Genomic DNA, 27,704 nt, shown 5'->3' on the forward strand with positions numbered 1-27,704 from the left:
ATATGTTTAGTTCACGAGCCATCGCTTCTCTACTTTTCGAACCATTTCGGCCGATGTTGCTGTTTTCTTCCATCCACTTCCTTGACGTCGGGGTGAATAACTGATGCTAAAATCCTGAAATTTGGCATAGATATCACTGCTGGTGTATGTGGTTAACATATGTAGGTGATATTAGAAATATGTATTATATTTGTTTCAAAAGTACTAAGTAGTACTAAATTTGGTAGTGGGCGATGGGATAAGGCTGAAATCCTCAAATTTTGTGTCTCGTACCATCGCTCGTTACCGTGATACTGGTAGCGTAGCCCGACGACTGGGAAGAGGACGGAAGAAAACAGCAACATCAGCAGAATGATTTGAAAAGTAAAGAAGCGACTGGATCGAAATACCCGTCGCAGTGGCCGAAAAATGACTCGTGATGGCGATGGCTGAACATATCGCAATATTCCATTCGGCAAACATTGAAAAATGAGCCCGGGGTAAAGCCATTGAAATTCCAAAAAGTGCAATAACTTACACGGCAACAGAAAGAAAATTGACTCAAAACAGCTAAAGAGTTGCTTCGCTTGACCGAAATTGGTGAACTACCGAATTTGGTTTTCTCCGATGAGAAAACATTCGTTGTCCAGCAGTTTGTAAAGAAACAAAATTATCCTGTTTACTTTCCAAAGAGTTCAGCTGAAAATGTGCACCTTCGGTTGGCCACTAGAACTTATGCGCCGGCCATGGTGATGGTGTGGGCCGCCATAACAGCCGATGGTCGCTCTTCGCTCGTATTAATCGAGCGTATACCTAATATTATCACGAAAATATTTTAGAGGGTGTATTAAAGCCTTGGGCAAGCAAAAATTTTGGTCGCAGATCTTGGGCATTCCAACAGGACTCAGCACCATCGCACTCAACACGCGCCACCCGAGAATGGTTACAAAATGAGGTTCCTCGAGAGAAGGTTGGCACTAAAAAAAGGTTGAAGGTTGAGTAGGTTGTCTCTAAAAAAATACCAAAGTATCGATTACCTCAAGCAAGCGCTTCGTCGGAAATGGGCCAAAATACCGCAGAGCCGCATTGGGGCAGCGTGTGACGGTTTCATTGGCCATAATTCGTGCCGAATGTGACCAATTCGAACAAATCTAAACATATTCTAAAATTTGATGCTATTTCCGAAATTTTTTGCTTTCATTCAATAAAATAAAACAAGTAAAAACCCTGTAAGTTCGGCCGGGCCGAACTTTGAATGCAATCCACCATTTGGAACGAATTTGGCAATTCTCAAAAACAATAAAATCCGTTCAAAATTATGTTAAAATCTTAAAAATACCGAATGTAGCTATTATGTTAGGATCTATACGACGACATGAACCTGCGTAGGTAACATATGTCATAAGCCATTAAAATATTCAAATGCGAAACTTAATATCGGTTATAATGTCGATAAAATCAAAATACCGAATATCGGGAGGTACCGTTATATGGGGGCTATACGAAGACGTGGGCCTGCACAGACAATTTTCTGTCGTAGGCTGTAGTATCCATTACGAACTTTAAATACCAAATTTAAAACAATTCCGGTGAATAAATTCGCTAAAATTATCAAAATACCGAATATCGGGAGGTACCGTTATATCGGGGGCTATGCCAAAACGTGGATCTACATGGCCCATTTTCAATACCAAAATTCCTGCAGACATAACACACATTTGAGCAAAATTTTATCAATTTACTTCAATTCGTTCGGAAGCTAGAGTGATTTCTACAGACTGACGGACTACGCTAAATCGACATAGAATTTTATGCTGATCAAGAATATATATACTTTGTGTGGTCTAAAATGCATATTTCAAGGTGTTACAAACGGAATGACAAACTTAATATAACCTTCATACTATGGTGGAGGGTATACAAAAAATATAAAAGTTCTCAACACCAGATGCCAGCAGAGACCTTAATATCAATTTTCTGGATGTGAGCTCTCTAATTTAGTACAATTTAGTACAATTATAGTACGCATATCCAAAACCAGTCTCTTCTCTCAACCACGGCAACAGTTTGAGATTCCACCTCAATCTCTTCGCCCAATATTCAGTTTAGTACCACTTAGTACTTTTCGAACAATTTTCCTACACATCTCAAACATCAGCTCCACATCTCAATTCCAGACACCTCAACGTCAAATGTGAGGATTCTAATACCAAATTTAATACTACAAGTATATGGTACTTTTCGCACAATTATAGCACACATTTCCAAAAACATCTCCATATCTTAATCTCAGATACCAACAAAGACCTCAATATCAAATTTGAAGATGCCAGGTCTATCCCTTCACCCAATTTAGTACCACTTAGTTTTAATAATTTTATTGCATATTTCGAAAGCCAACTCCACCACTTTTTTCGGAAACCAATTCGATCTTCATCCGTTTACCCTCAACCAAACTGTTCCAAATTTAGTACCTTTTAGTACAGGCCGCACACTTAGTACACATTTCCAAACTTGATTCTCATACCAAGTTTTTAGCTAGTTCCGTTCACATAATACCAAATGGTACTATTTTAGAAGATTAGTACCATTTTAGAATTTTTCGTAACATTGGAGTTTCTAAAAAACCCTTAGGCACATTTATCTGATGGAGTGACTCTCATTCCAAATTTCAGAATTTTAGTTTATTCCGTTTCTCCAATACAAAGTATGCAATTTTTAGTACTTTTCATATAGTTTTAGTACGAATTTCCAAGAACCCAAAATTCTAACTACAGCCGTTTCGTCTGTGCGTTGATTGTAGTTCCTCTATTTTGAGGTTACCGTTCCTGTACAAATATCCTTTGCTACTCCTTCAAATAACAATACCGCTGCTCTATTTTTGAAAATCGATGACCACTATTATCTTTTACATATTTCTTGTTCTCCACAGTGGGATTTGTTGCATTTTTTTTTTGTATTCTAAGGAATATTTTTCAATTCGTTACTTAAAATTCTGCAGGTCTTATCTCTATTTCGAACAAACAAACAAACGAAAGAAAAGAGAACTCATTAATTCAAGTAATTATCAAACCAAATACACACAAACGTACATGACTGTAAATAGAGTACAATTTGGAATCCCTTTTCGAATCATTAGACCGCTGTTACAAAAAAAATCGAAACGGTTAACTGTCGAACTGATAAGCCGAACCAACTTCTGTCAAAGAACTCCTAAATTTTTTGTCAGCAATATGTCAATGTTGGTCGTCAGTTGGTTGTGTTAATGGAATCTGCTGTCAAACTGAGTGTTGCCCTGTTTGGTGGATAGGTAAAATACATGACGTCTGGATGACAATAAAAACTGACGCCTGTATGTACATACATATCTATGTATAAAGGTATGTATATATTTATGTCCATCAGCCTATTTTCAAATACGAATTGAATAGATTGGTATGAATCATTCTAATGTAAGTACAATCATAGAATTTTATATATTTCCAAAATTTAGAGGCATACATAAATGTTGGCATATTTAAAAAAATCTCAAAAAATCCAATCCTATAGAAAGGCTCAATATCCATTTGAAAAATCAAAAATTTGTTAAAAAAAAAAAAAAATAGTAAAAAAATAAAAAAAACCAGCAAGGAAAGCTCAAAAGTCGGGCGGGGCCGACTATATGATACCCTACACCACTATGCATATTTAGTAGAGCTCTCGTAAAAAGGTTTATACAGGGCATTTCAGAGATATTTGGTACAAAATCAAAATCTATCTAATTCTATCGTGCATTTTACGAACTATAGCTATCTCTGAGCCGGTTTTCTCCAAATTTGACGTATTAGCTTCTAGACTGAATTGGGTCTTATGTACGAAAATTCAGGTGATTTGGGCTGATATTGACCATTTAGTGCACAATTAATCTGAAATCGAATGAAACATATATATGGTTGCTATATCTATATCTGAACCGATTTTCACTAAATTTGATGTACTTGCTTCTAGGCTGAATTTGGTCCGATGTACTAAAATTCAGTCCATTTGGACTTATATCGTCCATTTGGTGCACAATTAACCCGAAATTGGCTGAAGATATATATGGGAGCTATATCCAAATCTGAACCGATTTCGATAAAATTACAAACAGCTATTTCTGGGCTGTATCTCATATCTGGTACCAAATATCATTCTTGTGGAGTGCATATTACGAATGTGAGAGGCTTAAACACCAAATCGGATAAAACATATATATGGGAGCTATAGCTGTTTCTGAACCGATTTTCTCCAAATTTGTTGTATTTGCTTTAAGGCTAATCTCGGCCACATGTGTCAAAATTCGGGCCATATGGGCTGATATTGGCCATTTGGTAGTCAATTAACCCGAAATCGGATAAAGATATATATGGGAGCTATATCCAAATCTGAACCGATTTTCTTTTCAAATTTGATATACTTGCTTCTAGGCCGAACTCGGTTAGTGTGCCAAAGTTCAGGTAATTTGGACTGATACTGGACATTTGGTGCACATTTAACCTGAAATCGGATGAAGATATATATGGGAGCTATATGTAAATTTGATCCGATTCTTACCAATTTCAATAGGGTTCGTCCTTGGGCCAAAAAAATATTGTTTGGAAAATTTCATCTCAATCGGATAATAAATGCGACCTGCATTTTGTTCACAAGAATACATGGACAGACGGACGGACGGGCGGACGGACAGACGTACTGACATGCATAAATCGACTCAGAAAGTGATTCTATGAAGGTTCTCAAAAGTTTATCTCGTTTCCTTCTCCATGTTACAAACAAATGCACAAAGACATAATACCCTTACCACTATGTGGTGTAGGGTATAAAAATAGAGATAATTTGGTGGTCAGTACTCTCGTCGGCCCCCCTTTGTCATTTCTCTTGAAAACTGAAAATAAAATTCAATTCAAAGTAGTAGATAATATCAATTCGTACTTCTGGCACAAAATTATACTAATTTTTGTAACAATTTTTTGGTCATAGGCTATATTAGAAACAATAGTGTAAGGAATTAAGGGTTGCCCATATTCGACGGACCTTTGGGCCCATTCTAATCGACAAGGCTTGTTCGCAGGCAACATTCATTGCGTCAATTGAATTTTGTACGGGAACAAATGCAAATCAATGCGAATAATCCGTTGTAAAGTGGACCGAGCCATGCCCAACTGCTGAGAACGGCGTTTTTGGGATATTCTTGGGGACCTCTCTCTCTCTCTTAGAAGGCACACTTCTCACATTTTTTAATGTTTTAAAAGCACGTTGAGTTTTCACAATTGACTTCTTCTGTTGAATGTAAATTTCAGAGCGCTCGCGTGGCGTGTATTGGTTCATGGTAAAAATCTGCTTGGACTGAAGCTTCAAACGCGGTATGTAATTAAGCGATGTGACATCTCTGTCAAAAGTTATGGCGTTTCCAGATGGGTCCGTCGAATATGGGCAACCCTGTACCTAAAAATCGTATTCAATTTAACTTCATTCACTGAACTCAGACATTCGAGAAACGTCATCCCGATGAGCGTACGAAAAGTACTAACTTTTACTGCAAATTGAATGCTTTGCATTGGACAATCAGAGGTGGTTTTGAAAATGTGTACTACAAGTGCACGAAAAGTACAAACAGTACTATATTTTGTACAATTTGGAATTGGGTGACCATATAGTGCTTGAAATCTGAAATTTGGCATTTGAGCCGTTGTTCACGTGTAGCCTGGACAAATTAAGGTGGTTCGGATATGTGTATCGTAATTGTACGAAAAGTACTGAATCGTACAAAATTTGGTACTGCGGGAAGGGATAGGGCTAGAATCCTCTAATTTGATATTGAGGTGTCTGTTTGTATCTGAAATTGAGATATGGAGGTGATTGGTGTCTATGATTGAGATATGGAACGGTTTTGCAAATGGGTACAAAAATTATACGAAAAGTGCTAAATTTAATATTGGGCGAAGAGAGAGAGAGAGAGATAGAGAGAGAGAGAGATAGAGAGAGAGAGAGAAAGAGTGGTATTGGTATTGAGGGAAGGAATAAGGCTGGAATTCCGAAATGTCTGTTGGTATCTGGAATTGTAAGAAAAGTACTAATGGTACCAAATTTGGTAATGCTGGATGGGCTAGAATCCTCAAATTTGACAGTTATCGATGTTTGGGGGTGGTTTTGGAAATGTGTACTATAATTGTTGTAAAAGAAGGAATTTGACTCGAATCCTTAAAAGTTATATTGAGATCTCTATTCGCATCTGGGATTTAGATTTGGAAATGTGTAGTATAATCGTCCACAAGGACGTGGTACTAAATTTGGTATTGAGTGACGCAATAGAGCTGGAATCCTCATATTTGATATTGGGATCACTCTTGGTATCTGAAATCGAGATATGGGGGTGGTTTTAGAAATGCGTACTATAATTGTACGAAAATTGCTAAATTTAAAAAAATTAAATTTAAATATTTAAATTTAGTAGGGAAGGGATAGTATTGGAATATCAAAATGACATATTGAGATATGGAGGTGAGTTTAGAAATGTGTGCTATAATTGTTCGAAAAGTACTAAATGGTAGTAAATATGGTATTGTGTGAAGGGATAGAGCTGGAATCCCAAAATTTGATATTGAGATCTCTGTTGGGATTTTGGATTAAGATATGGAGTTGGTTCTGAATATGCCTGATATAATTGTTCGAAAAGTACTAAATAGTACTAAACTAGGTATCGGTTTTTGATATGCGTATCATAATTGTGCTAAGTGGTACTAAATTTGGTAGTGGGGAAAATAAGTAGATGACATCCTGAAATTTGATATTGAAATAACTGTGCGTATCTAAGGTTCAGAGTTGGAGGTGGGTTTGCAAATTTGTACGAAATTGTACAAATAGTACTTAATGCTACTAAAATTGGTATTGAGCGAATGTATAGAGCTGAAATTCAGAAATTGGATATTGAGTTCTCTGCTGGCATATAGTGAGGATTTTTCAAATGCGTACTATAAATGTTCGAATATAACTAAATGGTACTGATTTAGGATCACTGATGGAGAGATGTAGATTTTGTTGGATATGCGTACAAAATGTTACTTAAATTTGGTATTATGAGGAAGGATACGGCTGAAATCCATTGCGCATTTTGAGTATAAACAAGTAAAAAAACATTAAATTCGGCCGGGCCGAATTTTTAGTAACCTCTACCATTGGGTGAAGAAAAAATTTTTATATAAAAGTATCTGAATTCAAACGTGTTCCACTTTAAACTGCAAATACGGAAAGACCCTTCGGAAAATGCAGTTAAACTTTTCAAAAAACCATAAAGTGGGCGAGGCCGTTGTATGGGAGCCATACCAAAACAGGAACCTCCATTCTATACTTCAAGGATTGTCGTCTACACAAATCTTCTTAAATACCAAATATAAATCAAATTCGTGGTGAATGTGATTAGTTAGTTATAATCAATATAGGGTAAGATGAAAAAACTGCAACAACTTCAAACTTTCATTTCTAAGCCACTCGTCCGACAGCTGTTAAAATTATTCCAGTGACAGCTCATTATATTGTTTACAAGCGTACAAAAGCATTTTGGTGAGAATTTTCCAGAAAAAAAGTTATTCGTGATGGAATTCAAGCGTGATAGTGTTAATTGTTTTATATTTGGCTGGAAAATCACAAGGGGCTATCGTTAGAGCACTCCAGCATTTAAATGTGAATAAATCTTTTGTGTTTCGTACAATTGGTACCGTTCCCGTGATACTGGTAGCGTAGCCCGACGTCAACGAAGTGGACGGAAGAAAACAGCAACATGAGCAGAAATGGTTCGAAAAGTAAAGAAGCGACTTGATCCAAACCCACGTCGCAGCGGCCAAAAAATGGCTCGTGAGCTGAACACATCGCAATATTCCATTCGGCAAATATTGAAAAATGAGCTCGGGGTAAAGCCATTGAAATTCCAAAAAGTGCAAGAACTTACAACGCAACGGAAAGAAAATAGACTCAAAATAGTTAAAGCGTTGTTTCGCTTGGCCGAAAGTGGTGAATTGCCGAATTTTGTTTTCTCCGATGAGAAAACATTCGTTTTCCAGCAGTTTGTAAACAAACAAAATTATCGTTTTTACTTGCCAAAGAGTTCAGCTGAAAAAATGCACCTTCGGTTGGCCACCAGAACTCAAGCAACGGTCATGGTGCTGGTGTGGGCCGCCATAACCGCCGATGGTCGCTCTCCGATCGTATCAGAATAAATGCCGAATATTATCGCGAAAATATTCTGGAGGGTGTATTAAAGCCTTGGGCATGCAAACATTTTAGTCGCAAGCCTTGGACATTCCAACAGGGCTCAACACCATCACACTCAGCACGTGCCACCCAAGAATGGTTACAAATATAGGTTCCTCGCTTCATTTCCAGCGCATAATGGTCACCAAAATCTCCGGATACCAATCCGTTGTACTATTGTGTCTGGAGTATTTTGGAAAGCAAGGTTGGCACTAAAAAATACCTTGTGAGTACTTTACGCCCTGAAAGAGAATTTTTGTTATAGGTCCACAATATCGTTTATCCCCCGTATAACGGCACCTTCCGATATTCGGTATTTTTATGATTTAAATCCACACAAGGAGTTCTTTGTGACTACTTTATCCCCTGGAAGAGTATTATCTATAAGATCTACGATATCGTATAGCCCCTATTTAACGGTACCCTCCGATGTTCTGTATTTTGATGATTTTAGCCACATTTTTTTTAACGGTATTGTATGCAAATTCACACAAGGAGTTCCGTGTGAGTACTTTATCCCCTAGAAGAGAATTGTTAATATAGATCCACGATATATATGTATATCCCCCATATAACGGTACCCCCCAATAGTCGGTATTTTTTTTATTTTAGCCAAAATGTTCAATGGAATTGTCTGAAATTCTACAAAAGAAGTTCTTTGTAAGTACTTTTCCCCCTGAAATAGAATTGTTAATATAGGTCCACAATATCGTATATCCCCCATGTAGCGGCACCTTCCAATATTCGGTATTTTAATAGAATTGTTAATGGATTTTATTTTTTTTTTTTTTTTTTTGAAAATTTCCTTATTTGTTGCATATGGCGGATGGTATTCAAAGTTCAGCCCGGCCGAACCTACAACTTTTTTACTTTTTGAACTATTAATCAGCTATTCTATTCCAGCAATATTCTGAATTCGTATAACTTCCAACTATGTGGCATTCCCAGTCCTACAAATGATAGATAATTTTCAAATTATTCATTTGTTTATTTATTTTGAATGACTCGAAAACGTTGGCCGTAAAATGATGTTCTAAATCAAATTCAATGGCTATCCTCCCCTAGTAAACCAGGTAAAGTGTTTATTTTAGACTAAGACAACAAACGAAAATAGAGAAAGAGAGAATACTTAAGCCAGGTAGAAATGATGATGAACCTGGTTAGATAGATCGATCACCTTATCGCTTCGTGAACTAAAAGTGCGTGTAATGATTTTAATCACTTGAGATACCAAGAACAACAACAACAACAGCGAAAATAGAACCTCTTTAATATGTAAAGCATGTACACAATTTGTAGGAAGACGGTGAAGGGGAAATGGAAAAGGGAACCTCTTAAAAATAACTAGGAAAAATACAGGAAAATTACAACATTGGTGGCTCAATCAGGGCTGGGAAATCTTCACTTGACACACAGGAAATAGATTTTTTACGAGTTTAAAACGTTTTCTGGGGTCAGGGGAAATGTGAAAGAAGTAGAAACCCTCTCAATCACTTAATTTCAAGTGTTTTTTGAATGTCTAAAAATAAGAGTTTAACAAAATATGCCCTGGTTTCTAAAGAAAATCAGCTAAAAATTAAAAAGAAATTTTTAAAACCTAAGGCAATTTTTTCGGTTTTTGTTTTGGCTGAATTAGAGCTCTGCTGCTGCAGAGAAGTATGTGTGTGTTGGAACATTTTGTGGCTTAATCTCATAATCAAATTTCAAAAAAAGTTTAAATTTCAATACATGACGGACACACCTCAATTGAGATTAGATGTTGGTCACAGAAATGAACAAAACCGAAAAAAATACTACACCACCACCTTAAGAGTACTCCTTTTGTGTGACTCTGTTTGTGTGTGTGTGTCGGTGAGTTTGTAGTTCCATTGTTTTGTATTTTTTTTCTACTACTTTGGGTACAATACTTAGTTTAATCTTCAAATATCAATCTTCCACCACAAAAAATGTAATTTTTCATCAAAAACCCCAGCAAAGAACTCACAATCGTGTCGTTCTGCTCCAGAGTTGGAGTAGGGAATTAGGCATCGAAGACAAAAAAGGAAAGAAAAAAAAACGTAGCTCTAAATAAATAAATGTCTCGTAGTTCATCATCGTCACAACAATTAAAGGTTTCGTCAGTACGGAGATTAACAACAACATCGGTGTAGAATATTTTTTTTTTGATTTTTTTTTCAATTCGGAACAAATGCATTTTTTGATAGAATTCACTTTGATGACTGGTTTAAGGCTTATTGCAACATATGTTCTTATACACACCCACATACACATATACATACATAGTGACTTTCTTCAAATTTACATTATCCATTATGCACTCGGTGCCGCCGTGCCTTGTACCTTTTATAGGAACATCTCATTATTTTTTAGCTTTTCGGTAATGCAGAGGATATATAGTTGTCATTACTAGTAGCGTCAAAAGCGACGTATATGTAAATCTAATTTTCAGATCCAAAATTTTTGAAAATCAATTTTTTCATGAATACCTCAAAAATATTCTCATATTCATAGCCGAGAAGTCCTAAGATTTTATGATTGACTAAAATTATCTGACTTAACGATTCATCAACGCCCAGGCGAAACGGCTGAAGTTAGAATCTTGAAATTTAGGTCCGAACGGGTCAGATAAGGCTGGGTTTTTGGAAATTCGTACTAGAGCGGTACGAAAAATATTAAAAGGTACGAAATATGGTACGCTTTGTATTTGAGGAAGCAGTAGAGCTAGAAGCTTTAAGTTTGGAACAAGGGACACTGATGGAGTATATGATAGATGTACCAAAGAGTTTATGGAAATTCGCATTATAAGTGCACGAAAAGTACTAAACTGTACAACATACAGGGTGAGATAAAAAAAAAACTGCAACAAAGTCCAACACCATAATTTTTGCATGTTTTTAATTTTATTGAATAAAAGCAAAAAATGTCGGAAATAGCATCAAATTTTAAATAAGGTTTGATCGAATTGGTCACCTTTGGCAGAATTATGGCCTTCAAATGGCCAATGATACCGTCACACGCTGCCCGAATATTGCTCTGCGGTATTTTGACCCATACACGGCAAAGCGTTTGCTTGAGGTGATCGACACTTTGGTATATTTTAGTGCCAACCTTGCTTTCCAAAATACTCCAGACACACAAGTTCAACGGATTGATATCCGGAGATTTTGGTGGCGAGGAACCTCATTTTTTAACCATTCTTAGGTGGCGCCTGCTGAGTGCGAGTCCTGTTGGAATGTCCAAGGTCTGCGGCTAAAATGTTTGCTTGCCCAAGGTTTTAATACACCCTCCAGAATATTTTCGCGATAATATTCGGCATTATTCGAATAATACGAGCGGAGAACGTCCATCGGCTGTTATGGCGGCCCACACCGTCACCATGGCCGGCGCTTGAATTCTGGTGGCCAATCGAAGGTGCATATTTTCAGCTGACCTATTTGGCAAGTAAACACTATCATTTTGTTTGTTTACAAACTGCTGGATAACGAATGTTTTCTCATAGGAGAAAACCAAATTCGGCAGTTCACCACTTTCGGCCAAGCGAAACAACTCTTTAGTTTTAACTCTTTTGAGTCTATTTTCTTTCCGTTGCGGTGTAAGTTCTTGCACTTTTTGGAATTTCAATGGCTGTACCCGGGCTTATTTTTCAGGACTTGTCGAATGGAATATTGCGATATGTTCAGCTCACGAGCCATTTTTCGGCAACTGCGACGCGGGCTTCGATCAAGTCGCTTCTTTACTTTTCGAACCATTTCTGCTGATGTTGGTGTTTCCTTCCGTCCTCTTCCTTGACGTCGGGCTACGCTACCAAGGATCACGGTAACGAAAGATGGTACGAGACACAAAAGATTTATTCACATTTAAATGCTGGAGTGCTCTAACGATAACCACTTGTGGTTTTCCAGCCAAATATAAAGAAAGCACACTATCACGCTTGAATTCCATCACGAATAACTTTTTTTGGGAAAATTGTCACTAATAATTTTAACAGCTGTCGGACGAGTGGCTTAGAAATGATAGCAGTCTGAAGTTGATTGCAGGTTTTTCATTGTTTTATTTCAAAATTTCACCTCAATCGGATAATAAATGCGATATGCATTTTGTTCACAAGAATACATGGCGGACGGACGAACTTACTGAAAGTTATTCTATGAAGATTCTTAAAAGTACCTATGGGTTTATCTCGCTTTCTTCTCCATGTTACAAACAAATGCACAAAGACATAATACCCTTAACATTATGTGGTGTAGGGTATAAAATTATCTTTATTGTCAAGTAGCGCCCAACGTTGGGAAACAATCTGAATTTCTAAATATCGAATTATTCCCAACTTACCTGAAAGAGGAAAAGTATAAATCAAATAATTCCCTTTGCCATGGCGCCCGACGTAGGGAAATTGACTAAACTTTCTGAATATTGCAAGGGAATGCTCGCAAGAATAAGGAGTTCACAACGAAAATGTCGTTTGGCGTCCAATGGAGCCCAACTTGGGGAAAATGCCCTAAATTTCAAAATATCTCAATATGAAATCTAATTATCCTGATTTGATTATATCACACATATTATTTCTTATTTGCTAGCAATTAGGGAAGAATCGCTCAGCTTAGTCTTCGAATGGCGCCCAACGTGTTATTAAATATCGCAAGGGAAAATCTCATTTAGTGCACGAATATGGTTATATTACAAATATTATTCCGAATATGCCTGAAGAAAGCAAAAACTTACGGTACGAAGAGTACTACACTGAGGGAAAAATCCCGTTGCGAAATCAAGCACGTATGTTGTCATTTTCGCAACGACCCGTTGTTATATTTTTCAACAACGGCTGTTGGTGAATTGTGCACGAACGTGCTCAAATTGACACCGAGACGTGGTCAACTTTCGGTACCAACAACAGCCGTGCTTAATTTGTCCATTTGTAATATTGGTAATTGCAGCCGATTACACACGAGTAAAAAATGACAACGGTGGTGCATGATTCACACACGGTCGTTGTCAATATGACACCGGTCGTGTATGAATTATGCACCACCACCTGCATAATGATGCACCACCGTTGTTACTTTGTACACCGACGTGCATGAATCGTACACGATCGTTGCCATTTTAGCAACTACCGTGTATGAATCATGCACCACCGTTGTCATTTTTTTTACTCGTGTGCAATCGGCTGCATATTTACCATTTTTTCCGTGTTATTGAAAGAGAAAGGACGCATTGTGCAAAAAATTTATTGAAAATGAATAATAATTCGCAAGATCCTCAAAATATCATTGGTGAGTTGTTAGAAATCGATGGCAATATTGTTGTGGTTCGCGATACAAACCATTGCAGTAGTCAAGATGCGGAAAACAATGAGGACGATTATATGTTAAGGGAGTTCTTAAAAGGAATAAATATGGAGTCGCTTTTTGAACAATTAAAAGGTAAGTAAATAAAAATGAATTTTTCAGTTAATCAGTGTAATTAACAAAGAATTTTCTTTTTTGTTCTTTTAGCATCACATGTAACATTTCGCAGCTTGCAGTACTTGAAAAAAGAAGATTTAAAGGAAGCAGTGCCACCATTGGGACTGCGTGTTGAATTCAGAGAAAAGCTCTTTGCTTGGAAAAAACGAAAGGTACGTATTATTTGTTTTACAGAGTTGAACTCAGTATTAATATTGTCATAACAATAGCTCGGGATTGATGACGAAACTATGTCAGTTCCATCTAAAATAGGTGAATGGTGGAAACGCAACGAGACACCTGCAAGTACTCCTGGTACTCCCGACACTACAGGTTCGAACTGCTCAAAAGCCAAAGGAATTTTGTCAGAGGTAAGGTAAGAGTAATATTTGTGTAAGCATAGTTAATGTAGTTTTTTTATTTAATATAGGATCTAACGGAATTGTTAACACATACCTCGAAGGGGAAACTAGCGCTTGAATGTAGTAGCGTTAATAAGAAATTAAGTGACGAGCAAAGAGATGATATAATTAATATAATTATTGAAGATATTTTAACCAACAATGTTACTCTTTACACTCAAGACTATATGCGCATATTGGATGAAATTTGTTCCGTTTTTCCTCTTGAAAACGAAATGAGGGTAAGATTAACAATATAAACAACGTATCTGATTATGTAGTTTCTTAACTTATAATATGTCTTTATTTTTAGGATTATTATTACATTTCAAGAAAAGGAAAGAACAACGCAAGCGGAAAACTTTATGCCAAGTATAGAAACAAGAAGTCCAAAAGAATAAAGCTTTTGATTTCCGAGCCTAGCACAAGCAAAGCAGCAACTCACACATCTCCTAATTTTTGTAACAAAGATGTTCCCGAAATTGATGAATCAGTTGAAAATTCATTGAAAGCTTCCTTACTAAGAGAATGTAATGATTGGGGATCGATCTGCGAAAAATGGAAAAGATCTTTTAACATACGGCAAAGAGATATAAAAAATTTAAGTAGCCATACATTTCTCCTTGAATGGACGAAGTTGTCCGATGCAAGAGCTTCAGAATTGGTAAGTAGCCATGAGCTATTTATTTGTATATGGATACTAATGTTTCGTTTTAGGTCAACATTGATTTCGATATTATGTATCCACAGAAAGGCAATCTTCTACTTTCTAAATGGGACCAATTTAAGAAAAAAATTTACAATTATTATGGGAAAAATATTCATAACGAACATTGCAAACAACTCTTCGCAAATGTTTTGACGGCAAGCAGCATAGGTAAATTTTAATTCCTGATTTATCATAAACATTAAAAGTAATATTTATTTTATATTTCGGTTGCAGATGCTCAAGATTATATATACGCAATACTGTTGAATTCAGTTTTACCATCACCTGCTAGGTTTAAATGTGGAAACGGTAAATTACGAAAAAAAGTAACAATAGCTGATTCGCAGGAAAGTTTCGTACTGCGACTACCGACAATTAACGATTATAAAAGGCAAATTGATACAGTCACTGAAAAGTATTACAATGCTGGATTAACTATACAGCCATTTATAATTGTGGAGGGTTTGTCCGATTTCAATATAAAAGGTTTTTATGTTTTTTTTAACCACAATTTGTTAAAATTTCAATCGTTCCTCGAATGTTTAGATACATGTTTTAAAATTTTTCATGCACTTTCTTTAAAATATCCAAATGCCTGCCAAATTCCATGGATTTTTATCCAAAAATATTTTTATGAAATTAATACTGTATATGATATAAAATCAGTTAATTTGACTTCACTTATTAATTTCTGCAACAATAATTAAAGTACAATTCAAAATGTATATTTGCTTTCGTTGCCGTAAGCATTTTGATAAGGCAAATCTTTTAATAGCTCATTTGAAAACAGACCATTTAATGTCCACTAAATTTTTAAAAGTACAATGCGTTCAGGACAACTGTAAGCAAACATTTACAAAATTTACGTCATTCAGAATTCATTTAGAAAAACTTCACAAGAATCACACAAAAGCTCCACCAATGGTTAAAGCCATTAATGTGCCAGTTGAAATGTCATCATCAAAAGAAAATGATTATACAAACAGTGAAACTGTTATTAACAACAATACAATAGAAAAGGATTTAAATGTTTTGAAAAAGAAAACCTTATATCTGTCTTTACAATTACATGGTCAAAGCTATATGCCTAGAAATCATGTTATAGAAATACAACATTCTGTTTCAATTCTGCTTTCATCCATTTCATGTACAATTGAAAAATATATAACTGATCATCCAAATTATGAAGACTTAAGGTACTTACTAAACTTTTGTAAAAATCCTTTCGAAGAAACTAGAACGGAATATAGACTTTTAAAAATTTTAAAAGAACTAAACTTTTATGATGATCCAAAGGTTTATGTAATTAGCAATCAAGTCTCGGAAATTGTTATCAGCGGAAATCCCAGTTTAGGTCCAAAGTTATCCAATATTTATATAATGCCACTGAAATTCATGATAAGTGCCCTTTTTAAAATTCCAAATCTCTTAGATTTGACATTAGAAAACTCCAAAAAATTCCTAAATTCACCTGTTTTACAAAATTTTACAAACGGTGAGTTATATAAAACTAAATTATTAAAATATCAGTACAATTTAGTTATTCCCTATGTCCTTTACATGGATGATTTTCAAATTAATAATCCTCTTGGAACCCATACATTTTCCATATGTGGTTGTTATATTAGCTTTCCTTCAATGCCACAGCACTTGTTGTCAAAACTTGATTATATATTAACTGCTGCGTTTATACCATCAAAGGATTTAAAAGAACGTGGAAATGAAGTTTCATTTCACAATCTTGTAGAAGAGTTAAAAATTCTAGAAGAAGGGGTTGAAATTTGTGTTCAACAAAGTGTTCAGAAGGTGCATTTTATTTTAGGTGTAATTATTGGAGATAATTTAGCAGTTAATAGTATTTTAGGCTACGTGCAATCATTTAACTCTAAAAGATTTTGCCGGGTATGTAGAAGAAAAAAGTCCCAAATGCAATTCGACGCAATTCAGCATTTAGATAGTTTAAGAAACCAAGAGAATTACAACTCAAATGTATTGGAAAATAATTTTCAAGAAACAGGTATTAAAAACAAGTGTATCTTCGAATCTTTACCAAATTTTAACGTCACTGAAAATTTTTGTTTTGATATTATGCATGACATTTTCGAGGGCATATGTGTCTACGATATGTCTAATGTAATTCTCGGGCTGATTCAAGAAAATATTGTTACGTTAGATTGTATTAACAGCAGAAAATCTTTATTCCAATTTGGAGAAATTGAAGTGGGAAATAAATCTGGACCACTAGATTTATGTAGATTGAAAAACTATAACTTAAAAATGACAGCTAGTGAAACTATGTGTTTTACTAATTTTTTACCTTTAATGGTAGGCGATTTAATTCCTTTCTCCAACGATCACTGGAAAGTTTTTATAATATTATTACAAATAATCGATTTACTTTTAAGACCAAGTTATATAGAAGACGATTTAATAAAATTGGAAGAATTAATTAGAGATCACCATTCACTTTATATAACATTATACGGTTCGTTAAAACCGAAACACCACTTTCTTGTCCACTATCCCACAGCTATCCGAAAATGTGGTCCCCTTAAATATCTCTGGAGCATGAGATTCGAAGCTAAACACAAGGAAGCAAAAGCCTATTTAGGAAATACTACATCAAGAGTAAATCCCTGTCGTTCATTATCTATTAAGTCTGGATTGAAATTTTCCAATTTTTTATTAAAACACGAAGATAACTTAGAACCAAATGTTATCATTAATACGCATACCATCGAAGATTTGGCAAAAGAGGAATATTGTTACAAAAAAAGTAAGCCAGTTTTAAATTACCAAAATTGCAAAGTGTCTGATGACATTTTTTTTAAGGGAACTAGGTATAAAAAAAACTATTATTTAGCAACAAATAATGCCGCAATTGAACTTTTCAAAATTAAACATTTAATAATTGAAAATGAAAATGTTTACATTTTATGTAACCAAGTAAAAGTTAAAAACTTTGATTACCATTTACAATCGTATGAAGTTGGTTCTCTGAATGAGGATACAATTTTTTTAATACCAATTTTAGATTTTATTACTTACCCATTTCACTTATATCCTATGAATAATGGAAAAGTTTATTTCAGATTTAAGTTAATTTAATTTGTTTCTATACATTGAATATATGTAATTCGAATTGTTTTGTTAAATCAAATATGTATTTATATTGAATTTATGTAATTGGTTTCGTTCAATAAAATACTTTTCAAAAAATGTCGTTTCTTCTACTAAGGGTATAAAATGGAAAAGGAACGGATATCAAAAAATGACCACCATTGATTTCAATCTGACAACGGGCGTTGACAATCCGACAACGGAGCGTTGACAATCTGACAACGAAGCGTTGACGATCTGACAACGAAGCGTTGACAATCTGACAACGGGGCGTGCTCGAAATGACCACGTATGTGCTCATTTCATGCACATCTGTTGTTGAAATCGTTGCCAAAATCTCGGTGTCAAAATGACAACAGCGTGCTCATTTTGACACCAAACGTGGTTGATACACTATCATACACGGATGTGGTCATTTCATACACGGATGTTGTCATTTTTTCTCTGGGTTTAATTTTGGATCACGGTAGGTGTTACTAAATTTAGTATTGAGTGAATGGAGAGAGCTCAAATTCTGAAGGTTATGGAGACTTTAGAACAGCTTTGGACAGAAAAATTGTATGTGGGTCCATTGTACAATGGTCTAATTAATATCCTCCTTATTAAACTTAGAAATGAAAGATTTTAAAGTTTTTTTTGGTAAAGTAAACTTTTTTATACCCTCCACCATAGTATAGAGGGTATATTAGGTTTGTCATTCCAAATGACAATCTCAAGATATAACATCTCAAGATATACATTTTAGACCCCACAAAGTATGTATATTCTTGATCAGCATACAATTCTATGTCGATTTAGCAATGTCCGTCCGTCTGTCCGTCTGCGGAAATCACTTTAGCTTCCGAACACATATGAAGTAGGTTGATAAAATTTTACTCAAATGTGTATTATTTCTGCAGGATTTTTGGTATTGAAAATGGGCCATGTAGGTCCACGTGTTCGTATAGCCCCCATATAACGGTTCCTCCCGATATTCGGTATTTTTATGATTTTTGAGACATTATTTTCCGGAACTATTTCAAATTTAGTATTTGAAATTTGTAATGAATACTACAGCCTATGACAGAAAATTTTCTCTGCATGTCCACGTCTTCGTATAGCCCCCATATAACGGTACACCCCGATATTCTGTATTTAAATGATTTTAGCGACATTATTTACTGGAATTGTTTCAAAGTTCGCATTTGAAGTTCGTAATGGATACTACAGCATGTGAGAGAAAATTGTCTGACGTTTTATAACCCCCAATGGTACCTCTCGATATTCGGTATTTTTATGATTTTAGCTACATTATAAACAGATTTTTTTTCAAGTTTCGCATTTGAATATTGTAATAGCTTGTGACAAAACTCGCCTATGCAGGTCCACGTCATTGTATAGACCTCAACAGAATTTTTAACGGATTTTATTTTTTGAAAATTGCCAAATTTGTACCAAATGGTGGAGGGTATTCAAAGTTCGGCCCGGCCGAACTTACAGCTTTTTTACTTGTTTCTATTATTCTTCCGAAAAAAGCAAAAAACTTGAACAAAATATAAAACATTGAAAGTCTGAAAATTTAATACGTTGTATAAAGTTCTTATTGAAAAATGTTGTCAGACTGAACAAATTGCAGATTTTCAGTACCTAAAAAGGCCTAACACAACTTTTGGAATTAATCCAAAATTTTAAGGTGGACTTTTCACTGGTGAAATAGTAGAAACCTGCTAGTATCTTCATATAATTCGAAACCGATTCCATAAAAAAAAATAAGTAAAGGAGACTCTTTAGCAGATTCCCATATACAAATTGAACATGAATTATTTGTCAACTATTATCATATCCACGAAATGTTCTCCTGTTTGATGGATTCCATACAAATTTTATCACTCAAAAATTAAGTACATTTCTGTTTGATCCCCCTCAAACCAGTCCTAGTTGTTCGAATCTTTGTTGCTAATGTTGTTGGATGGATGACCGTGTCGTTGCTTTGACGAATGTTCTTAGAGGAGAGGTGGTGGTTGAATGTCGCATTGTTTTGGGATTTTCCATTGTTTATTCAATGATGTCGACCGAATGGCAGTGGCTCTCGTTCTACACCGGTGCAACGATGATGATGACGATGATGATTTTCTTTTCTTTCCTTTTCTGTTGTTGTTGTTGTTTGTCTTTGATTTTTGAATATTCTACCGGCCATTGTTTTTTAAGACTTTTCACGAGCATTTTCCACTGTTGCTGATAGCATTAATGCACCACCATACATACCCTACATACCTAAGCATTTAAGTACGAAATGCTCACAGGTATGTATGTATGAATAGATGGATAGATGTATGTGTGTGCGTTCGTGTGTGTCTCAACTAAGGGGTTTTTCGTCAAAATGATTGATTTGTAGGTGATGAATTACAACAACACCGAGGATTTTGAAAATGTTTTTTTTTGGTGACCGTTGTTGTTGCTCGCTGTGTTTGCCGTTTTTGGTAACTGGTGCTAACAAAAGATATGTCAGTCAGTCAAATGACGAAAGAGAGAGAGAGACAGACAGAGAATAGAGAAAAATGTTAGGTGAGATTTTAATGTTCTTGAGCCATTTGGAGTTGCTTTGTTTAGAAGAAAATAAATCGAGAACTAAAAGAATGCAAAGTAAAAAAGAAATAAATTAAAAATGCATCAAATGCTAAGAAAAAGGGATTAGAGGTAAGTACAAGTTGTGGTGGTCGACAGTGTTGCCGTATTTCGTTAAAAGTAGTATTTTGTAAGGAAATTTGATTCCGACCAAAAATTCTAAACAAAGGAAGAAGAAGATCTTTTTAATAAGATAATAGCTCAAACTCTGAAATATATACAGGGTGAGATAAAAAAAAACTGCAACAAAGTCAAACGCCATAATTTTTACATTTTTTTTAATTTTATTGAATGAGAACGCAAAATGTCAGAAATAGCATCAAATTTTAGAATAAGTTTAAATTTATGGTTTTCAAACGGTCAATGAAACCGTCACACACTGCCCAAATGTTGCTCTTCGGTAGTTTGGCCCATTCCCGGTGAAGCGCTTGCTTGTGGTGATCGACACTTTGGTACTTTTTAGTGCCAACCTTGCTTTCCAAAATACTCCAGACACAATAGTCCAACGAATTGGTATCCGGAGATTTTGGTGGCCATTGTGCGCTGGATATGAAGCGAGGAACCTCATTTTGTAACCATTCTTGGGTGGCGCGTACTGAGTCCTGTTGGAATGTCCGAGGTGTGCGGCCAAAATGTTTGCGTGCCCAAGGTCTTAATACACCCTCTAGAATGTTTTCGCGATAATATTCGGCATTTATTCCGAGCGGGCAGCGACCATCGGCTGTTATGGCTGCCCACACCGAAGGTGAACATTTTCAGCTGACCTATTTGGCAAGTAAACACGATCATTTTGTTTTTTTTTTTTACAAACTGCTGGACAAAGAATGTTTTCCCATGGGAGAAAACCAAATTCGGCAGTTCACCACTTTCGGTCAAGCGAAGCAATTTTTTTTGGCACTTTTTGGAATTTCAATGGAATATTGCGATATGTTCGGCTCACGAGCCATTTTTCGGCCACTGCGAAGGGGGTTTCGATCAAGTCGCTTTTTTACTTTTCTAACCATTTCTGCTGATGTTGCAGTTTTCTTCTGTCCACTTCCTTGACTTACAGCTACGCTCCCAGTATCACGGTAACGAGCGATGGTACGAGACACAAAAGATTTATTCACATTTAAAGGCTGGAGTGCTCTAACGATAGCCACTTGTGGTTTTCCGGCCAAGTATAAAGAAATCAAACTGTCACGCTTGAATTCAAACACAAATAACTTTTTTTCTGGAAAATTCTCACCAAAATGCTCTTGTACGCTTGTAAACAATATAATAAGCTATCACTGGAATATTTTTAACAGCTGTCGGACGACTGGCTTAGAAATGACAGCAGTCTGAAGTTGGTTGCAGTTTTTTCATCTCACACTGTATATAGAAGACCAATAAGAGGTCTTGTATCGGTCTTCTTCTTGAAATCGGAAAAACACTTCCTATATGTAGAAGACCTAGAGAAGATCTTCAATTGATGGACCTATAGATGGTTTTTCGTTCACGAATGACCTTCTGAAGAATTCTATTTGTAGGAGAAAGACTTGTATAAGTCCTTTTTCTATCCCAGCACACCTTTAGATCTTCTATCCATAGAAAGCTTGAAAAGTCATTTAATCAAAAAAAAGGACTCGAAAAAGGTCTTCTATCCATAGAGGTTCTATTTGTAGAAAATCTTCTAAGCACAGGGAAATTTTATATGCTCTTCTTGGCAAGGAGATTTTTGATAGAACTGCACACGTTTCTACCTAAAGAAGAACTATACTTGGTCAAATACGAAGACCTGTAAAAAGTCGACTAAGTTCGTCTGCTAATAGAGATCCTGTCGAAGGTCTCCTTTACAGAGTAAGTTCAAGAAAGTCGTCTATCTGTGGATGGAGGGTCTAAAATCTACACAAGGTGTCTAACCATAGGACCCCTACAGGAGTTCCACATATATAGCAGATATGTGTAAGGTCTTTCTCTACATAAGACATCAAAAGGTTCTTCTGTCCCGCATGTGATTTATAGAACGTATTCATCTCTATAAAAAAACTAAAAATATCATCCAAATAACCTATAAAACTCCTTGTAACTATTGACCAACTTTAACTCAAAAACGACCAAATGTAAAACCAAACCAATATTTTCGACCACATTTGGTCGAAATCTACCAAAATTGCAATGTATATAAACGAGTAACAGCTATTCTTACATTAGTGACACACACTCACACACATATACACCCATAAAAGATTGTCTGATTAAATTCGTTGCCATCTTTCCAAATCAAGTTCTATTTCCATTTTGTTGTCTGTTATGTGCGAGTTTCAGAGTTTTCTTCTCAGGTTGTCTAAATTTTACCAAGTCATAGATAAAAATAACGTCTCCTTTTATTCTGAATACCATTTAAATTGATTTTTTGATGCTTTTCAATTTTTGTTGTTTTCAAAAGGGTGAAGGGTTTGTTTTGTAGATTTTCGCACCAACATAAATCTGAAATTTTGATATGAACTACATTAACAAAAAATAAAAATAAAGTACAGACTATCATCATCTTTTAGTATTCACATCCTTACGAGCATTGTTTTGTTATGCATGTGAGTGTGTGTGTGTGTTTACTCTCCGTGTGTTTATGAATTTCCCATGATTAGAGAAATGTTGATTATCCTTTTATTGTTTCGCAGATAGTTTAACCCTTATATTAGCTTCATTGAATGTGAGCGAGTTTTTTTTCTGTTGTTTTTGATTTGAATAGTTCGCCACCGTTTGCCATATCTAAATAAATAATGGTAGCAAATTTCCCCCTTCCGAATGCTGGTTGAAGGCAAAAAAGTGGTTCATGATCTAATGAAATATGAAAATGTTCTTAATTAAATTTGATCATTGCAGTTCTTTTGTGTTAATGGTTATTAGCTTGGAGGTTAGAATGTACAGTTGTATTTTTTCGCTATGGGAAGATGGAAAAAATTGATTATAAACATTTTTGAAAGAAAAATTATTGCACACATGGACATAAAATCCTTTCCACAAAAGACTTTTTGAGGAATATTTACGAGGGGCAGTTGAAAACAGCCTTCTTTAAAAATATTAATTTTGTAGGGGGAATGGGACCCAGAAAATAATTAAAACTGACGGTCTCATATTTTTCAGAAGTGGTTTTCCATTAAATAAGAAAGCCAATAAGAAAGCCATCTCACCAAGGTGAGATAAAAAAAATGCAACACCATAATTTTTATATATATATATATATATATTTTTTTAATTTTATTGAATGAAAGCAACAAATTTCGGAAATAGCATCAAATTTTTCATCGAATTTCTCATCGGAGAAAACCAAATTCGGAAGTTCTTTAAAACCTCCACGATTAAGGCTTTCATAGTCCTTGAAAATATTCTTTAAAAAATCCACGTCTAAGGCTCTCATTGAAAAATATTATTTTAAAAATTCAAGTTTAAGGCTCTCATAGTCCTTGAAAAATATTTTTAAAAATCCACGTTTAAGGCTCTTATAGTCCTTGAAAATATTCTTTAAAAAATCCACGTTTAACGATGTCATAGTCCTTAAAAATTCTCTTAAAAAATTCATGTTTATGGATGTCACAGTCGTTGAAAAATATTCTTCAAAAATTCACGTCCAAAATTCTAATAGTTCTTAAAAAATATTATTTAAAAAATTCACGTTTAAGACTCTCATAGTCCTTGAAAAATATTATTTAAAAAATCCACGTTTAAGACTCTCATAGTCCTTGAAAAATATTCTTTAAAAAATTCACGTTTATGGCTCTCATAGGCCTTAAAAACATTCGTTATAAAACTAACGTTGAAGGATGTCATAGTCATTGAAAAACATTCTTTAATGATCCACCTTTAAAAATATTTTAAAAAAAATCCAAGTTTAAGGATGTCATAGTCCTTGAAAAACATTCTTTATCCACGTTTAATGAAGTCATAGTTCTTGAAAAAAAAAAAAACTTTAAAACATCCATGTTTAATGAATATTGAATAAAAATCCACGTTTAAGGATCTCATAGTCCTTGAAAAATATTCTTTAAAAAATCCAGGTTTAATGAAGTCATAGTTCCTGAAAAAAATCTTTAAAACATCCACGTTTAATGAAGTCATAGTCCTTTAAAAATATTCTATAAAAAATCCACGTTTAAGGATGTCATAGTCCTTGAAAAATATTCTTTAAAAAATCCACGTTTAATGAAGTCATAGTTCTTGAAAAAAAAATCTTTAAAACATCTACGTTTAATGAAGTCATAGTCCTTTACAAATATTCTATAAAAAATCCACGTTAAAGGATCTCATAGTCCTTGAAAAATATTCCTTTAAAAAATCCACTTTTAAGGATGTCATAGTCCTTGAAAAATATTCTTTAAAAAATCCACGTTTAAGGATGTCATAGTCCTTGAAAAATATTCTTTAAAAAATCCACGTTTAAGGATGTCATAGTCCTTGAAAAATATTCTTTAAAAAATCCACGTTTAAGGATGTCATAGTCCTTGAAAAATATTCTTTAAAAAATCCACGTTTAAGGATGTCATAGTCCTTGAAAAATATTCTTTAACAAATCCACGTTTAAGGATGTCATAGTCCTTGAAAAATATTCTTTAATAAATCCACGTTTAAGGATGTCATAGTCCTTGAAAAATATTCTTTAAAAAATCCACGTTTAAGGATGTCATAGTCCTTGAAAAATATTCTTTAAAAAATCCACGTTTAAGGATGTCATAGTCCTTGAAAATTATTCTTTAAAAAATCCACGTTTAAGGATGTCATAGTCCTTGAAAAATATTCTTTAAAAAATCCACGTTTAAGGATGTCATAGTCCTTGAAAAATGTTCTTTAAAAAATCCACGTTTAAGGATGTCATAGTCCTTGAAAAATGTTCTTTAAAAATCCACGTTTAAGGATGTCATAGTCCTTGAAAAATATTCTTTAAAAATCCACGTTTAAGGATGTCATAGTCCTTGAAAAATATTCTTTAAAAAATCCACGTTTAAGGATGTCATAGTCCTTGAAAAATATTCTTTAAAAAATCCACGTTTAAGGATGTCATAGTCCTTGAAAAATATTCTTTAAAAAATCCACGTTTAAGGATGTCATAGTCCTTGAAAAATATTCTTTAAAAAATCCACGTTTAAGGATGTCATAGTCCTTGAAAAATATTCTTTAAAAAATCCACGATTAAGGCTTTCATAGTCCTTGAAAATATTCTTTAAAAAATCCACGTCTAAGGCTCTCATTGAAAAATATTATTTTAAAAATTCAAGTTTAAGGCTCTCATAGTCCTTGAAAAATATTTTTAAAAATCCACGTTTAAGGCTCTTATAGTCCTTGAAAATATTCTTTAAAAAATCCACGTTTAACGATGTCATAGTCCTTAAAAATTCTCTTAAAAAATTCATGTTTATGGATGTCACAGTCGTTGAAAAATATTCTTCAAAAATTCACGTCCAAAATTCTAATAGTTCTTAAAAAATATTATTTAAAAAATTCACGTTTAAGACTCTCATAGTCCTTGAAAAATATTATTTAAAAAATCCACGTTTAAGACTCTCATAGTCCTTGAAAAATATTCTTTAAAAAATTCACGTTTATGGCTCTCATAGGCCTTAAAAACATTCGTTATAAAACTAACGTTGAAGGATGTCATAGTCATTGAAAAACATTCTTTAATGATCCACCTTTAAAAATATTTTAAAAAAAATCCAAGTTTAAGGATGTCATAGTCCTTGAAAAACATTCTTTATCCACGTTTAATGAAGTCATAGTTCTTGAAAAAAAAAAAAAAACTTTAAAACATCCATGTTTAATGAATATTGAATAAAAAATCCACGTTTAAGGATCTCATAGTCCTTGAAAAATATTCTTTAAAAAATCCAGGTTTAATGAAGTCATAGTTCCTGAAAAAAATCTTTAAAACATCCACGTTTAATGAAGTCATAGTCCTTTAAAAATATTCTATAAAAAATCCACGTTTAAGGATGTCATAGTCCTTGAAAAATATTCTTTAAAAAATCCACGTTTAATGAAGTCATAGTTCTTGAAAAAAAAATCTTTAAAACATCTACGTTTAATGAAGTCATAGTCCTTTACAAATATTCTATAAAAAATCCACGTTAAAGGATCTCATAGTCCTTGAAAAATATTCCTTTAAAAAATCCACTTTTAAGGATGTCATAGTCCTTGAAAAATATTCTTTAAAAAATCCACGTTTAAGGATGTCATAGTCCTTGAAAAATATTCTTTAAAAAATCCACGTTTAAGGATGTCATAGTCCTTGAAAAATATTCTTTAAAAAATCCACGTTTAAGGATGTCATAGTCCTTGAAAATTTTCTTTAAAAAGTTACATTTTAGGGTCTTATAGTCCTTGAAAAATATTCTTTAAAAAATCCACGTTTGAGGATGTCATAGTCCTTGAAAAATATTCTTTATCCACGTTTAATGAAGTCATAGTTCTTGAAAAAAAAAAAAAAACTTTAAAACATCCATGTTTAATGAAGTCATAGTTCCTGAAAAAAATCTTTGAAACATCTACGTTTAATGAAGTCATAGTCCTTTACAAATATTCTATAAAAAATCCACGTTAAAGGATCTCATAGTCCTTGAAAAATATTCCTTAAAAAATCCACGTTAAAGGATCTCATAGTCCTTGAAAAATATTCTTTAAAAAATCCACGTTTAAGGATGTCATAGTCCTTGAAAAATATTCTTTAAAAGATCCACGTTTAAGGATGTCATAGACCTTGAAAAATATTCTTTAAAAAATCCACGTTTAAGGATGTCATAGTCCTTGAAAAATATTCTTTAAAAAATCCACGTTTAAGGATGTCATAGTCCTTGAAAAATATTCTTTAAAAAATTCACGTTTAAGGATGTCATAGTCCTTGAAAAATATTCTTTAAAAAATCCACGTTTATGGCTCTCATAGTCCTTGAAAAATATTCCTTAAAAAATCCACGTATAAGCCTCTCATAGTCCTTGAAAAATAATCCTTAAAAAATCCACGTTTAAGGGTCTTCTAGTGTTTGAAAAATATTCTTGAAAAAATCCATGTTTCAGGCTTTGTTATTTTTTGTTGTTCTAATATTCTTACAAAATCCGCTAGGTCTTGAACAATTATTTGTAAAATATATATTTTTTGAAAATTGAAACATTCCCAGGGCTATTAATTCGGGTCTACAACAGGAAGTTATTAAAAAAGTAGGAATATCAG

At 34.2% G+C, this 27,704-nt stretch overlaps 1 long non-coding RNA gene across 1 annotated transcript; it reads left to right on the top strand.

Annotated features, from left to right (window-relative positions):
* Window positions 1-12,984: 12,984 nt before the first annotated feature.
* LOC131801442 (uncharacterized) lies at window positions 12,985-15,533 on the top strand. Its single transcript, XR_009341829.1, has 4 exons — window positions 12,985-13,861; window positions 13,919-14,059; window positions 14,119-14,966; window positions 15,033-15,533. It is a non-coding gene; the product is annotated as an uncharacterized LOC131801442 (long non-coding RNA).
* The last annotated feature ends 12,171 nt before the right edge of the window (window positions 15,534-27,704 follow it).

The sequence above is a fragment of the Musca domestica genome, unplaced genomic scaffold, assembly GCF_030504385.1.
Source record: "Musca domestica strain aabys unplaced genomic scaffold, Musca_domestica.polishedcontigs.V.1.1 16, whole genome shotgun sequence".
NCBI lineage: Eukaryota > Metazoa > Arthropoda > Insecta > Diptera > Muscidae > Musca > Musca domestica.